Below are 16,128 nucleotides of genomic sequence, written 5' to 3'. Positions count from 1 at the left end.
CAGAACACCCCCATTTTGTTTATTTACGAACATTTCAGGACACCGCGAGTGTTCTTAGAACAGTTTCAGCTTGCTTGCGAAAAAAACTGACACATATTGCGTCCTCAGAACACCCCCCATTTCGTTTATTTAGAACATTTCAGGACACCATGAGTGTTCTTAGAACACATTCAACTTGCCAGAGAACAATACGGACCGCATGCTCAGAACACTCCCATTTTATTATTTGCGAACATTTCAGGACACCACGAGTGTTCTTAGAACACATTCAACTTGCCAGAGAACAATAGGGACAGCGTCTTCAGGACACCCCCTACAAACATTTCAGGACACCGCGAGTGTTCTTAGAACACTTTCAACTTGACAACAAACAATATGGACAGCGTCCTCAGAACACCCCCATTTTGTTTATTTGCGAACATTTCAGGACACCGCAAGTGTTCTTAGAACACATTCAACTTGCCATCGAACAATACGGACATCATCCTCAGGACACCCCCATTTTGTTTATTTACGAACATTTCAGGACACCGCGAGTGTTCTTAGAACACATTCAACTTCCCATCGAACAATAAGGCTAGCGTCCTCAGTCCCCCCCATTTTGTTTATTTACGAACATTTCAGGACACCATGAGTGTTCTTAGAACACATTCAACTTGCCAGAGAACAATACGGACCGCGTGCTCAGAACACCCCATTTTATTATTTGCGAACATTTCAGGACACCACAAGTGTTCTTGGAACACATTCAACTTGCCAGAGAACAATAGGGACAGTGTCTTCAGGACACACCCTACGTACATTTCAGGACACCGCGAGTGTTCTTAGAACACTTTCAACTTGACAACAAACAATATGGACAGCGTCCTCAGAACACCCCCATTTTGTTTATTTGCGAACATTTCAGGACACCGCGAGTGTTCTTAGAACACATTCAACTTCCCATCGAACAATACGGACTGCGTGCTCAGAACACCCCCATTTTATTATTTGCGAACATTTCAGGACACCACAAGTGTTCTTGGAACACATTCAACTTGCCAGAGAACAATAGGGACAGTGTCTTCAGGACACCCCCTACGAACATTTCAGGACACCGCGAGTGTTCTTAGAACACATTCAACTTGCCATCGAACAATACGGACAGCGTACTCAGGACACCCCCATTTTATTTATTTACGAACATTTCAGGACACCGCGAGTGTTCTTAGAACACATTCAACTTCCCATCGAACAATACAGACAGCGTCCTCAGGACACCCCCATTTTGTTTATTTACGAACATTTCAGGACACCACAAGTGTTCATAAAACACATTCAACTTGCCAGAGAACAATATGGGCTGCATCTTCCGGACACCCCCTATGAACATTTCAGGACACCACGAGTGTTCTTAGAACACTTTCAACTTGACAAGGAACAATACGGACAGCGTCCTCAGAACACCCCCATTTTGTTTATTTGAGAAAATTTCAGGACACGACGAGTGTTCTTAGAACACATTCAACTTCCCATCGAACAATACGGACAGCGTCCTCAGTTCACCCCCATTTTGTTTATTTACAAACATTTCAGGACACCAAGAGTGTTCTTAGAACACATTCAACTTGCCAGAGAACAATACGGACAGCGTCTTCAGGACACCCCCTACGAACATTTCAGGACACCGCTAGTGTTCTTAGAACACATTCAACTTTCCATCGAACAATACGGACAGCGTCCTCAGAACACCCCCATTTTGTTTATTTACGAACATTTCAGGACACCGCGAGTGTTCTTAGAACAGTTTCAGCTTGCTTGCGAAAAAAACTGACACATATTGCGTCCTCAGAACACCCCCCATTTCGTTTATTTAGAACATTTCAGGACACCATGAGTGTTCTTAGAACACATTCAACTTGCCAGAGAACAATACGGACCGCATGCTCAGAACACTCCCATTTTATTATTTGCGAACATTTCAGGACACCACGAGTGTTCTTAGAACACATTCAACTTGCCAGAGAACAATAGGGACAGCGTCTTCAGGACACCCCCTACAAACATTTCAGGACACCGCGAGTGTTCTTAGAACACTTTCAACTTGACAACAAACAATATGGACAGCGTCCTCAGAACACCCCCATTTTGTTTATTTGCGAACATTTCAGGACACCGCAAGTGTTCTTAGAACACATTCAACTTGCCATCGAACAATACGGACATCATCCTCAGGACACCCCCATTTTGTTTATTTACGAACATTTCAGGACACCGCGAGTGTTCTTAGAACACATTCAACTTCCCATCGAACAATACGGACAGCGTCCTCAGGACACCCCCATTTTGTTTATTTACGAACATTTCAGGACACCACAAGTGTTCTTAGAACACATTCAACTTGCCAGAGAACTATACGGGCTGCGTCTTCCGGACACCCCCTATGAACATTTCAGGACACTGCGAGTTTTCTTAGAACACATTCAACTTCCCATTGAACAATACAGACAGCGTCCTCAGGACACCCCCATTTTCTTTATTTACGAACATTTCAGGACTCCATGAGTGTTCTTAGAACACATTCAACTTGCCAGAGAACAATACGGACCGCGTCCTCAGAACACCCCCATTTTATTATTTGCGAACATTTCAGGACACCACAAGTGTTCTTAGAACACATTCAACTTGCCAGAAGACAATAGGGACAGCGTCTACAGGACACCCCCTACGAACATTCCAGGACACTTTGAGTGTTCTTAGAACACTTTCAACTTGACAACGAACAAAACGGACAGCACCCTCGGAACACCCCCATTTTGTTTATTTGCAAACATTTCAGGACACTGCAAGTGTTCTTAGAACACATTCAACTTCCCATCGAACAATACAGCTAGCGTCCTCAGTCCCCCCCATTTTGTTTATTTACGAACATTTCAGGACACCATGAGTGTTCTTAGAACACATTCAACTTGCCAGAGAACAATACGGACCGCGTGCTCAGAACACCCCCATTTTATTATTTGCGAACATTTCAGGACACCACAAGTGTTCTTAGAACACATTCAACTTTCCATCGAACAATACGGACAGCGTCCTCAGAACACCCCCATTTTGTTTATTTACGAACATTTCAGGACACCGCGAGTGTTCTTAGAACAGTTTCAGCTTGCTTGCGAAAAAAACTGACACATATTGCGTCCTCAGAACACCCCCCATTTCGTTTATTTAGAACATTTCAGGACACCATGAGTGTTCTTAGAACACATTCAACTTGCCAGAGAACAATACGGACCGCATGCTCAGAACACTCCCATTTTATTATTTGCGAACATTTCAGGACACCACGAGTGTTCTTAGAACACATTCAACTTGCCAGAGAACAATAGGGACAGCGTCTTCAGGACACCCCCTACAAACATTTCAGGACACCGCGAGTGTTCTTAGAACACTTTCAACTTGACAACAAACAATATGGACAGCGTCCTCAGAACACCCCCATTTTGTTTATTTGCGAACATTTCAGGACACCGCAAGTGTTCTTAGAACACATTCAACTTGCCATCGAACAATACGGACATCATCCTCAGGACACCCCCATTTTGTTTATTTACGAACATTTCAGGACACCGCGAGTGTTCTTAGAACACATTCAACTTCCCATCGAACAATACGGACAGCGTCCTCAGGACACCCCCATTTTGTTTATTTACGAACATTTCAGGACACCACAAGTGTTCTTAGAACACATTCAACTTGCCAGAGAACTATACGGGCTGCGTCTTCCGGACACCCCCTATGAACATTTCAGGACACTGCGAGTTTTCTTAGAACACATTCAACTTCCCATTGAACAATACAGACAGCGTCCTCAGGACACCCCCATTTTCTTTATTTACGAACATTTCAGGACTCCATGAGTGTTCTTAGAACACATTCAACTTGCCAGAGAACAATACGGACCGCGTCCTCAGAACACCCCCATTTTATTATTTGCGAACATTTCAGGACACCACAAGTGTTCTTAGAACACATTCAACTTGCCAGAAGACAATAGGGACAGCGTCTACAGGACACCCCCTACGAACATTCCAGGACACTTTGAGTGTTCTTAGAACACTTTCAACTTGACAACGAACAAAACGGACAGCACCCTCGGAACACCCCCATTTTGTTTATTTGCAAACATTTCAGGACACTGCAAGTGTTCTTAGAACACATTCAACTTCCCATCGAACAATACATCTAGCGTCCTCAGTCCCCCCCATTTTGTTTATTTACGAACATTTCAGGACACCATGAGTGTTCTTAGAACACATTCAACTTGCCAGAGAACAATACGGACCGCGTGCTCAGAACACCCCCATTTTATTATTTGCGAACATTTCAGGACACCACAAGTGTTCTTGGAACACATTCAACTTGCCAGAGAACAATAGGGACAGTGTCTTCAGGACACCCCCTACGAACATTTCAGGACACCGCGAGTGTTCTTAGAACACATTCAACTTGCCATCGAACAATACGGACAGCGTACTCAGGACACCCCCATTTTATTTATTTACGAACATTTCAGGACACCGCGAGTGTACTTAGAACACATTCAACTTCCCATCGAACAATACAGACAGCGTCCTCAGGACATCCCCATTTTGTTTATTTACGAACATTTCAGGACACCACAAGTGTTCTTAGAACACATTCAACTTGCCAGAGAACAATATGGGCTGCATCTTCCGGACACCCCCTATGAACATTTCAGGACACCGCAAGTGTTCTTAGAACACTTTCAACTTGACAACGAACAATACGGACAGCGTCCTCAGAACACCCCCATTTTGTTTATTTGAGAAAATTTCAGGACACCACGAGTGTTCTTAGAACACATTCAACTTCCCATCGAACAATACGGACAGCGTCCTCAGTTCACCCCCATTTTGTTTATTTACAAACATTTCAGAACACCATGAGTGTTCTTAGAACACATTCAACTTGCCAGAGAACAATACGGACATCGTCTTCAGGACACCCCCTACGAACATTTCAGGACAGCGCTAGTGTTCTTAGAACACATTCAACTTCCCATCGAACAATACAGACAGCGTCCTCAGAACACCCACATTTTGTTTATTTATGAACATTTCAGGACACCGCGAGTGTTCTTAGAACAGTTTCAGCTTGCTTGCGAAAAAAACTGACACATATTGCGTCCTCAGAACACCCCCCATTTAGTTTATTTAGAACATTTCAGGACACCATGAGTGTTCTTAGAACACATTCAACTTGCCAGAGAACAATACGGACCGCGTGCTCAGAACACTCCCATTTTATTATTTGCGAACATTTCAGGACACCACAAGTGTTCTTAGTACACATTCAACTTGCCAGAGAACAATAGGGACAGCGTCTTCAGGACACCCCCTACAAACATTTCAGGACACCGCGAGTGTTCTTAGAACACTTTCAACTTGACAACAAACAATATGGACAGCGTCCTCAGAACACCCACATTTTGTTTATTTGCGAACATTTCAGGACACCGCAAGTGTTCTTAGAACACATTCAACTTGCCATCGAACAATACGGACATCGTCCTCAGGACACCCCCATTTTGTTTATTTACGAACATTTCAGGACACCGCGAGTGTTCTTAGAACACATTCAACTTCCCATCGAACAATACGGACAGCGTCCTCAGGACACCCCCATTTTGTTTATTTACGAACATTTCAGAACACCACAAGTGTTCTTAGAACACATTCAACTTGCCAGAGAACTATACGGGCTGCGTCTTCCGGACACCCCCTATGAACATTTCAGGACACCGCGAGTGTTCTTAGAACACTTTCAACTTGACAACGAACAATACGGACAGCGTCCTCAGAACACCCCCATTTTGTATATTTGAGAACATTTCAGGACACCGCGAGTGTTCTTAGAACACATTCAACTTCCCATCGAACAATACGGACAGCGTCCTCAGCTCACCCCCATTTTGTTTATTTACGAACATTTCAGGACACCAAGAGTGTTCTTAGAACACATTCAACTTTCCAGAGAACAATACGGACAGTGTCTTCAGGAGACCCCTTACGAACATTTCAGGACACCGCGAGTGTTCTTAGAACACATTCAACTTCCCATCGAATAATTCGGACACCATCCTCAGAACACCCCCATTTTGTTTATTTACGAACATTTCAGGACACCGCGAGTGTTCTTAGAACAGTTTCAGCTTGCTTGCGAACAAAACTGACACATATTGCGTCCTCACAACACCCCCCATTTAGTTTATTTAGAACATTTCAGAACAGCCGTGTTGTCCGCAGACAAATCGAACACAACAAGAGCATCCACCACATAAAAAAACACAACATTTAACCTACTTCATACTCTCCCACCCACCCCAAACACTCTTACACACCAACACACTCTACTAAATACAAATTTTAAACCAAGTTTCACCACGCTGTCCGCGGACGTCCGCAAATCCAAGATGGCGGGCGCTACCGAAAATCTGACGCGCTTCACGCCATCCAATCAGCGAACATGTTGCATGTCCGCAGACATCACGCAAGCTGATTGGCCAATCAGGACACTGACCGCCGAGCGAACAGGGAAGTGTTTCCGCGGACCGAACACAGATATCACAAATTTTGTATGACCTACTTTTTGGTCATTTAAAAAAAAACTACTGGATGGATTTTCACCAAATCTGCAAAAGCACGCTTTCGGGACCAAGCCGGTACTCCTGGTCCATATTTGGTGAATATCCGTCCAGCGGTTTGGGCTGCAGGCGCGAGCAACGTTTCTTCCCCATTCAATCTATGGGGAAAAAAAAAGTTTTGGGACCCCCTTATAACTTTGCCCCCCCCCTGGACGAATCCTCACCAAACTTTGTAAAAAAAAATAAGAGTGGGCCATATACTTTTTTTGCTAAGTTTGGGGAGGATTTGTCCAGGGGGAGCAAAGTTATAAGCCGCCCAAAAAGTGCTCTTCCACTACCATGGCCATGTAATTATATATATATATATATATATATATATATATATATATATATATATATATATATATATATATATATATATATATTTTTTTTTTTTTTTTTTTTTTTTTTTGCAGTTCACGTGATCCGTGGAGAGTCACTGATTTCAAATATAAGCAACCTGCTTCTGTAGAGCAGGTTGGTAGAACTTATGCTCCAATTATGCTTCCCTCTGAAATGTGGATCTGCACCTTACTTTTCACTGTTTGCTGCTACCCACGTCAAGCTCATCATGACCTATCCTGCAAGCAGGTTCTCACTCTACCCGCATTCACCAGCAGTATTCTGCAAGTAGAATGTAACTCCTTGTTGTAATGCGAAATACAGATTGTATAATGGCTTTTGATACTGGGGAGACCTTGCAAACTCACAGTCAGTCAGCCTCTCTGGGCATCTCAAAAAAGACAATAGAGAAGGGGGAAGTCATGCAATATCCCTTTATGGGTTGTCTCATGTTCCTCATCCAAGAGATATCTCTTAAGGAATTACCTTCACTGAAATAAAGCCTTAAACAAGGATTAGATATATACTTTGACTGGCAAACTACTGGTCAATTTATGTGGACAGGTACCTTACTATATACAGACAAATTGTGCAAGATAAAACTCTAATGTTTTGGTTACAAACGTCAGCACCAATGGACAGTGCTCACATGTATGGTGGGACTGTGTAAATACTGCATGAAGCTCTCGTGGGTAATGCCAATGCAATTATTTTCATTTAATTCACCATTGAAATTATGCAACAAGCATAAAAAGACTTCGCAGTAAGTAGAATAAGACCTTAAGCCTGCATATGCTTCACCAATCACCACGGTTCATCAAGGTAATAATAGGCATGGACACAATATACAAAATGTTCAATCTCAGTCATTGACAATGACATCCACTGCTGCACACATTACCTTATTGTCTCATTTGTTTAGCTATATTTGAACACTCCTGAATTACTGGGGCCACGGTTGAGACAGCCCAAATGACTGGAGCATGCTTTCACCCGAGAATTGTTATAACATATTTTGTATAGCAGCAGTTACCCAGGCAGGAGGGCCAGAAATCACTGCCTCTAGCACTGGCAGCACATGCGGTAGCAAAAACGTGTTTGTGGTGCACCCAACCATCTGCAGCTGACAGAAGAATGTTTGCAGTCACATTAAAATTCCCATCCAGCCAGAGCAGAATTTACGTGCAAATGGCATATGTATTAAAAGAGAAACTGATGCCATCAGTGTTTACCTGGTTGGCTACAGTCAACAAATCATTATTAATTAGGGTTTTAAACCTTTTCAAAATCCACAATGCAAAGATATAGCATGGGATTAAAATGGTGGCATTACCTTTGTCTGGATGTGAAGGTTTAGTTAAATTGGATATATTAAAGGGCCTTGATGCTGAGGTAGAATATCCTGTTTTATCTTGTCTTGCTGTGAGGGAGTGTCATCTGGCAATGGAGAAGGAGCACTGGCTTTACATTTTTTTTAATTTGTAGATAAAATGCAGGTAATTCCATTTCTGGAAGGAACATCTGCTGACCATATTTCCCTTTCATAAAACCCATGCCAAGATATTATTAAACACCTGTGTACTGTTGCCTCAGTAATCTAATGGCAGCCCCTGCAGGTGACACACAGCAGGTTTAGGTCACAGGTGTCCTCTTGACAGCTGCAGTGACAGCCAAGACTCAGCAATGCTGTGGCTTCATTTAAAATATGCACCCCTGCTCCAACGAGTGCATACCTCTGAGTATCCTGTCCTGGTGGCACACTAAACTGTAAACGTAATTCATGCCTGAGTTAGGGTATGATGCCCAGCACCTCTCACAGTTATCCCAGCTACATTAAATTAATATCACACATGTTTCAGCCTTGTGTGCCCAGTTCCGCTGTGGAGGGTTATGTGCTCCTCCTGCCCACTGGACTTTCGCCTAGGGGGATTGCCTTTCTGTGTTCCTTTGTTAGTGATGGAAACACACCTTTCCCAGAGACAACTAATCCACAGAAAGATGGCATGGGAACAGGAATCAAAGGGCACCCCTTCACAAAGGGCTAGGCCTCACAAAAGGGTGCTGCATTTCTAAAGGCCTTGGATTTTATTGAGAAAGGTAATGGGCAGGGTTAGTGTATGCATGGAACATCTGTACATGTGGGGGATGATTCCGACATCTTGTTTTTCTCTGCCTCTCTCGCTCTGTCTGTCCTGTGCCCTCCACATTCTGTCGCACAAAGCACTTTGGGTGTGTTCTCAGAGCAAAGAGCAAAGACCACTTACCAAGAACAGGGAATGGACCCCTAAGGCAGGCTACCTATAGTCCATTCACCTGTGGACGTTTACTTTTAAAAGTCGGGGTCTCACACCACTTCTTTTAATCATCTCTGCAATCCAACCCTGGAACAACACTTCACTGGACTCTGCTGAGGGAACAGTCATTTCTCAAGTTCTCCAGTTGTGGGGTGAAGGCAGGTGTTCCGAGGAATATGTGAGCTATTTCCCCTAGCCATCCCCAGAAACCATTAGAGGTGAACAAAGCTGCTGGACCACGACTGCCTCTCTGCCACCCACCCTGTTACCTAGGGCCTCACCATGTTGCAGGACTCCTGAAGGTGTGTGCCAGCTTCTCCCATGTTTTGGAGCCCGAGAAAAGGACTTACCTTACACCCTAAAGTGGCACGCACAGCACCTGAAAGCACAAAACAGCCAAGTTCCCTGTGTTATTGATGCCGACCCGCTGCAAGCCATGATTTGAGCATGTTCAATGCCGAGCAAACCTCCAGGACCCTTTGAGATTGCCTTTGGCATTCATCTTTCACTGAACCTCCTTTTCCTGTTTGACTTGGTTTGCTACCTCATCAGTACAGCTACGTGGCTCAGACTTATTAAGTACTGCTGCCTTGCATTTCTCGAGTCACTGTTTGAAGCACCAGCCTCTTCATCGCCTCTTCTGTAATTCAATCGACCTGACCCTAGTTCTCCTGAACATCGACCTCCAAGCCTCTGCATCGAATCGACTCTCTTGTGCACCCTGGTACCAACTCCCCACAGTTTAAACTCGAATCTTGTGACAGCCCGATCCGTACAGCTCAAGTAGAAGCTTTGAGACCACCGCTATCTTCCATTTGACCCCGACTTGGTCACAGATTTCCACTGGACCAATGTGACTGTCACATTGTTGAACCAAAAACAACCTGCGACCGACGGCAAGAAGCCTGGTTCAACTTTCTCGAACTGCCAAGACATTTGCAAATGTATTACTTCCTGATATCTACCCCGGTCAATCTTTGGGACCTAGAGACTGGATAGATCACTTTAATCCCTTTTGCAAGCACAAGACATATCCTTTTCACCATTGTGGTCTGTTAATTTCCTTTTCCCTCCTGTGCCATTATCCCAGAGTGCTGCACCTATTTTATCTTTGCATATTCTGTGTTACTTCTACAGGGGTGCGTTTTTACAGAGTTTTCTAATTAGATATTTTTATACACTGCGTTTTTCATTATAATATATATTTCACGGTACCTTGATTGGACATCCCTTTATTTTGGACTTCTATATTTCGCTGTTTGGGTTGCTACTGAACCACACTCACACCCCTCTTGAGAGCATAGCTGTCCCTTGGCTCGCGAAGGAGGTATATCTCTTAACTGTGCCTATTTTACTTTTATGATTCAGTTGGCGAAAAATATGTGACGCGCTTATCGCGCTCTTCCCTTAAAAACATTTCTCTTGAAATTCTTAATAAATCACATAAATATTGATTTGTATCTATACGTTCAGTATTTAATAAACACTGATAGTTAATATTGTAGTTCCTTGCACGCACTGATAGTGGTGCGTGATTCGCTCAAATAACTCTTGATAATACTGGGGCTGGTGTCAACATTTAATTTGCCGAAATCAATGATGGCAAATGCATACGGTCTCATCGAAATGCTCTAAACAATCAAAGTAATTATTTCTTAGCAGCGTACTGAGGCAAGTACTACTGAATCTCCATTGGGTAGATTATTGAGCGAGAAGTCCTACTTTGAAGGGCTCCATCCCTAGTCAGTGATTTTAATTGCTGCTAAAAAAAAAAGCACTGACTAGGGATCGAGCCCTTCAAAGTAGGACATTGATTTCGGCAAATTAAGATGTTGACACCAGCCCCAGTATTACCAAGAGTTATTTGAGCGAATCACGCACCACTATGAGTGCGCACATTTAAAAGAAGAAAGTCTTGATAACGACTTTTTGTCGAAACACGTGTCGGCTGACAAGGAACTACAATATTAACAATCAGTGTTGATTAAATACTGAACGAATATATACAAATCAATATTTATGTGATTTTTTAAGAGTTTCAAGAGAAGACTTTTCAGGGGAAGAGCGTGATAAGCATGTCACATCTTTGTTGCATTTCTTCACTACCAGGTGTAAAGGGTACGCCTGGCTCCTGATGCTAGCAACTCAGCTCATTCCCTCATATGCTATAGAGGTAGGCAGAGCGCATTCACAGGCCCTTTACCCACCATTACACATGATTCAGTTGGCTGTTGTTTTTTAGAAATGTGATGGCTAAGTGGGCTCTTTAGCCTCTGTTCATCTTTGTACTCCTGCGGGATTAATAGACTTGTAACATCACCCCTTGTAATAACAATTACTCTTTCATTGAATGAGTTATTGCCAATGATTGTTGGCCATTCAGAGTCGAAACAGTTGTTGTTTGTAGTATGCTTCCTTTTGGAACATTCAATTCTGCAGGTGTTGCAACCAGAGAATGGACAAGATCTACTACACTGTTCCTCTGCTCAATATAGATTTGTGATTTATTTTGCAGATTCAAGTAATTTTAAGATCTTTCCATTTTTGAAGAGGCCCTTAGCGTTTGCCTATGAAACACATACAGTTCAGGATTGCCTTCTTCGACCAGTTTATTCAGTTGCTTATCAGTTTATCACTCTTTTGTCAATTTGTTAACATAGTGTATCTTATTTACTTTAGGAACATTGACGACACATTGATTCCTGATACCTGGTGATTATGTTTCAAGTCTGTGGTTTAAGAGTTAATCTCAGATCCCTCTGATCTCAGATGTGTGACATTGTCCATGAAATCCTATATTGCATATGTATTTATTTATTTATTTTTCCAGGTATATAGCGCATTGAGCCCCGGGCATCAAGGCGCTCTTACACGACCAGGTACTGGTTATAGTTATATATGACGGCCGACATGTTACAATCTATAATTTAGTTTTAAAACAAAGAAAAGTTGAAAGAGGCAAGCATTTGTGTATTTAATAAGGTAAGAGATTAAGCTCAGGTATGCCATAACTATGGGTGCACAGAGCCACAAGCTTACTTTTGCCACCCATCAATTTGCTCACTAATGTCTATAGAAATTCGATCAGGAATATCATGTTTCTCAAACCTAACATGTGTTTAGCAGGTGTAAAATGTGTCTGTCCTCAGTTATTGCTTGCATGTTTTTTACCACGATTAACTGTTCAACCAGCACTCTTACTGATGCCTACCTACATCTAACATAAATACAGTGATCCATATATTTCTACACACCATCTTTGCACATCTTTCCTTCCTTCCTAAGGTGCCAAACAAATTAAATCAAGCTGGAATATTTTCCCTTTTTTGAATCACCTCTGTTGATAGATGATGTCGTCAAGAAAGGACCATCTCAGCAATCCTTGCCAACATCTAAATGTACAGCCTCTTGCATGCTGGAGGCCCAGCAGGTGGGTCAGAACGTTTAGGCATGTGGCACCTTTATCTATCGTTTTAGGAATATAAAACTTGACAGATTTCAAAGTGTATTTAAATACGGCTCAGCAAGCAGTCTTAGAAATAAAAAACGGAATTTCATCATTAAAACTCAAAGCAGAATGAATCACGTTATCCACAGTTTCAAAACGTGATAACCTAGATCTGTGCATATCAAAACAGTTAATTAATTGTAGATTGCAAAGAGCATTAACGTACATTTGAATGTTATGAACAAGGATCTTCCAAAAAGGGAAAGTAACTTGCACGAACTGTGAGCTCATGCAAGGATCAACTGTCAGTCTAATCCGGAAAGTCAATAATTTACAGAGCACTCAGATATCTTGATAGGTGCATACACTTTGGAGGCGGGGACGTTTCTCTCCCATCAACCTGTACATTTGATGTACTCCTTCATTAAACAGATATGCATCTTGAATCTTTTTTCCCCTTTCTGTCAGGCTCATAGATGTGGGTACCTATTACACCAGCTTTACATGTTTGTCTATCCCCAATAACAAGTGACTTTTTCAATTTGACATCTGCTTTCAATAATAGAATCATTTTACTCTCTGTGTCTAAAGAGATGCATCTTCACCTCACTGCTGATGCCCAACCATTTTATTTAATTTTTTATTACATTTGTGTAACGCCCAGATGTGTAGGTATCACCGCGTTTTGAACAGGAGCATAAGTGGGTGCCAAAGTTACCTATTGATAAACATTAGCAGACATTCATCATATTTGTTAAACAGACAGGTTTGAACACGTTTTTGAGAAGTTGGGTAAGACCGTTCGTTTCTGATGTTGGAGAGAAGGGAGTTCCAGAGCAAGGGTGCTGCAACCTCACCTACTGCTCTAATCCTTTTGTAGCTCAGAGTGTGCAGCATGACGCTACCAGATGATGGGAGCCCACACACATAACATTTCCGGGCAAAGCTATTGTTGAGGTAGTGGGGGGCTTCTTTGTGAGTACAGTGGTGCACAATGTCAAAGTTTTGAAGTCAATACAGGCTTTGATGGCAAGCTAGTGGCCATCTCGCCTATTGTCAGTGATGTGGTCTAATCAATGAAGATACAGAACCGTGCGTAGCACTTTTTTTGAAGAAGTTGGTACTTGGCCAAGTTAATTGCAGAAGTGCCCAACAAGAGTATGTTACAATAGTCCAGTTTATTGATGATGATGGCTCTAGTAAGCGTGAGGCAGTTGCTTGTGGAAAGAAATGTTCTGCTCAAGGAGATGAACTTGGAAGTGTAAGCTGTGGACGAGGTCAAGACGTTGAACATCAACCTCCAAGCCTCTGCATCAAATCGACACTCTTGTGCTTCCTGGTACCAACTCACCACAGTTTAAACTCGAATCTTGACTAGATAGATCACCTTAATCCCTTTTGCAAGCACAAGACATATCCTTTTCACCTTTGTGGTCTGTTAATTTCCTTTTCTCTCCTGTGCCACTATCCCAGAGTGTTGCACCTATTTTATCTTTGCATATTCTGTGTTACTTCTACAGGGGTGTGTTTTTACAGAGTTTTCTAATTAGATATGTTTATACACAGTGTTTTTTATTAAAATATATATTTCACAGTACCTTGATTGGACATCCCTTTATTTTGGACTTCTATATTTTGCTGTTTGGCCCCTCTTCAGAGCATAGCTGTCCCTTGGCTCGCGAAGGAGGTATTTTTCAGAGCACTTTTTTTGAAGAAGTTGACGCTTTGCCAAGTTAGTTGCAGAAGTGCCCAACAGGAGTATGTTACAATAGTCCAGTTTACTGATGATGATGGCTCTAGCAAGCGTGAGGCAGTTGCTTGTGGAAAGAAATGTTCTGCTCAAGGAGATGAACTTGGAAGTGTAAGCTGTGGAGGAGGTCAAGACGTTGATATATTTAGTCATGGGTTATACATCTAGGTAGACACCCAAAGATTTGACATGTTTCAGGACAGTTATGACACTGCCGTCAATGGGGATAGATGAGAATGCTGAGTCAAGAATTTTGAGCCTTTGGGCCGAGTCATCTCTGAGCAGCTTCGTATTGTCGTCATTCAAGCACAGGTTGTCAGTGGCCATCCAAATTTGGACAGTACTGTAGACTCTGTTATTTGCAATTGTGTCGTCTATGTGGCTCCCTGAGGATCTATGTGTCATCAGAAAAGTTGGTGTAGTTGATGCCCAGGTTGTCAAGGGGGTCGAAAAGGGGTTTGGTGTAGGTGCTGTAAAGGATGGGTGATAGACAGTAGCCTTGTGATATGCCAAGAGTGACTAAGATGGGGTCTGCTGCAGCATCGCCAATGAAGACTCTCTAGGTGCAGTTCATTAGCAAGGATCTGACCCAGGAGGTTGCACATGTTGAAAAGTGGAAGAGCGTGCTGAGGTGTTAGTACAGCATAGCGTGGTCCACTCGGTCAAATGCTGCAGAGAGGTTTATGAGTAGGAAGTTGGCCAGGTTGCCTGAGTCTAGTGTATTCTAGTGTGATTTTAAGATCAAGTAAGGCAGTGTCAGAACTGTGTTTGGGGCATGATCCAGATTGTCTATATCCAAAGAGGTTGTGGTGTTCAAGGTACTGTTGCACTTGGGAGTAGGCAATACGGTACAGGATTTTGAGCAGGAAGGGGACGGTGGTGATGGGACATAGTTAGTAGGTAGGGTTGGGTCAAGCAATGGTTTGTTCAGGGGTGGGTTGACTCAGGCTGCTTTCATGCTGATTGGGACCGCACTGGTTGCAAAGGAAGAGTTGACAAATTCTGTGATGGGTGTCAATGTAGCAGCTCAGAGTTTAACAATAAGTGCTGGGCAGGTGTCTCCCTTACAAGTGTAGGGTTTAAGGGATTTAATAGTTTCCAGCACTGTCATTTGGGAGACTTGGGAGGAGGAGAAGTGTGGTGCATGGGAGGGAGTGTGTGAGGCTGTGTTTGTGATGGTGATCAGTGAAGGAGTTTGCTGAGCTTTTTGCTCATTGGTCTTGGTGTGCAAGGAAATTATTTTATTGGAGAGGGCACCTTATATCATGGTGCATGAGGCTTTGGCTCAACGGGTTAGGAAGCTAGCTGGTGTTGGTTTTTCTAATTCTGTCAGAATAGAAAACAGTTATTTGACATGGAGATTATAGACTCATTGCAGTGAGCTTTTAGCAAGATGTTTGTTTTTTATAGGTCTTAGACGTGAACAAGAGGTTTTTATAGTTCGCTGCAGCGGGATGGTTCTTATAGAGATGCTCTGAGGCTCTTTTGTTTCTGCGGGGGATGACATGTTCCTCAGTGAACCAGATGTTGGCAGACTTGAGTGGTTGAGGAATTTTGGATTTGAGGGGAGCATGGTGGTCCATAATATAGAGGATGCTCTGGTGAAGAAGGT

Source organism: Ambystoma mexicanum, chromosome 6q (genome assembly GCF_040938575.1).
Source record: "Ambystoma mexicanum isolate Mex_15411 chromosome 6q, UKY_AmexF1_1, whole genome shotgun sequence".
Taxonomy (NCBI): Eukaryota; Metazoa; Chordata; class Amphibia; order Caudata; family Ambystomatidae; genus Ambystoma; species Ambystoma mexicanum.
This window is presented reverse-complemented; position numbering follows the sequence as displayed.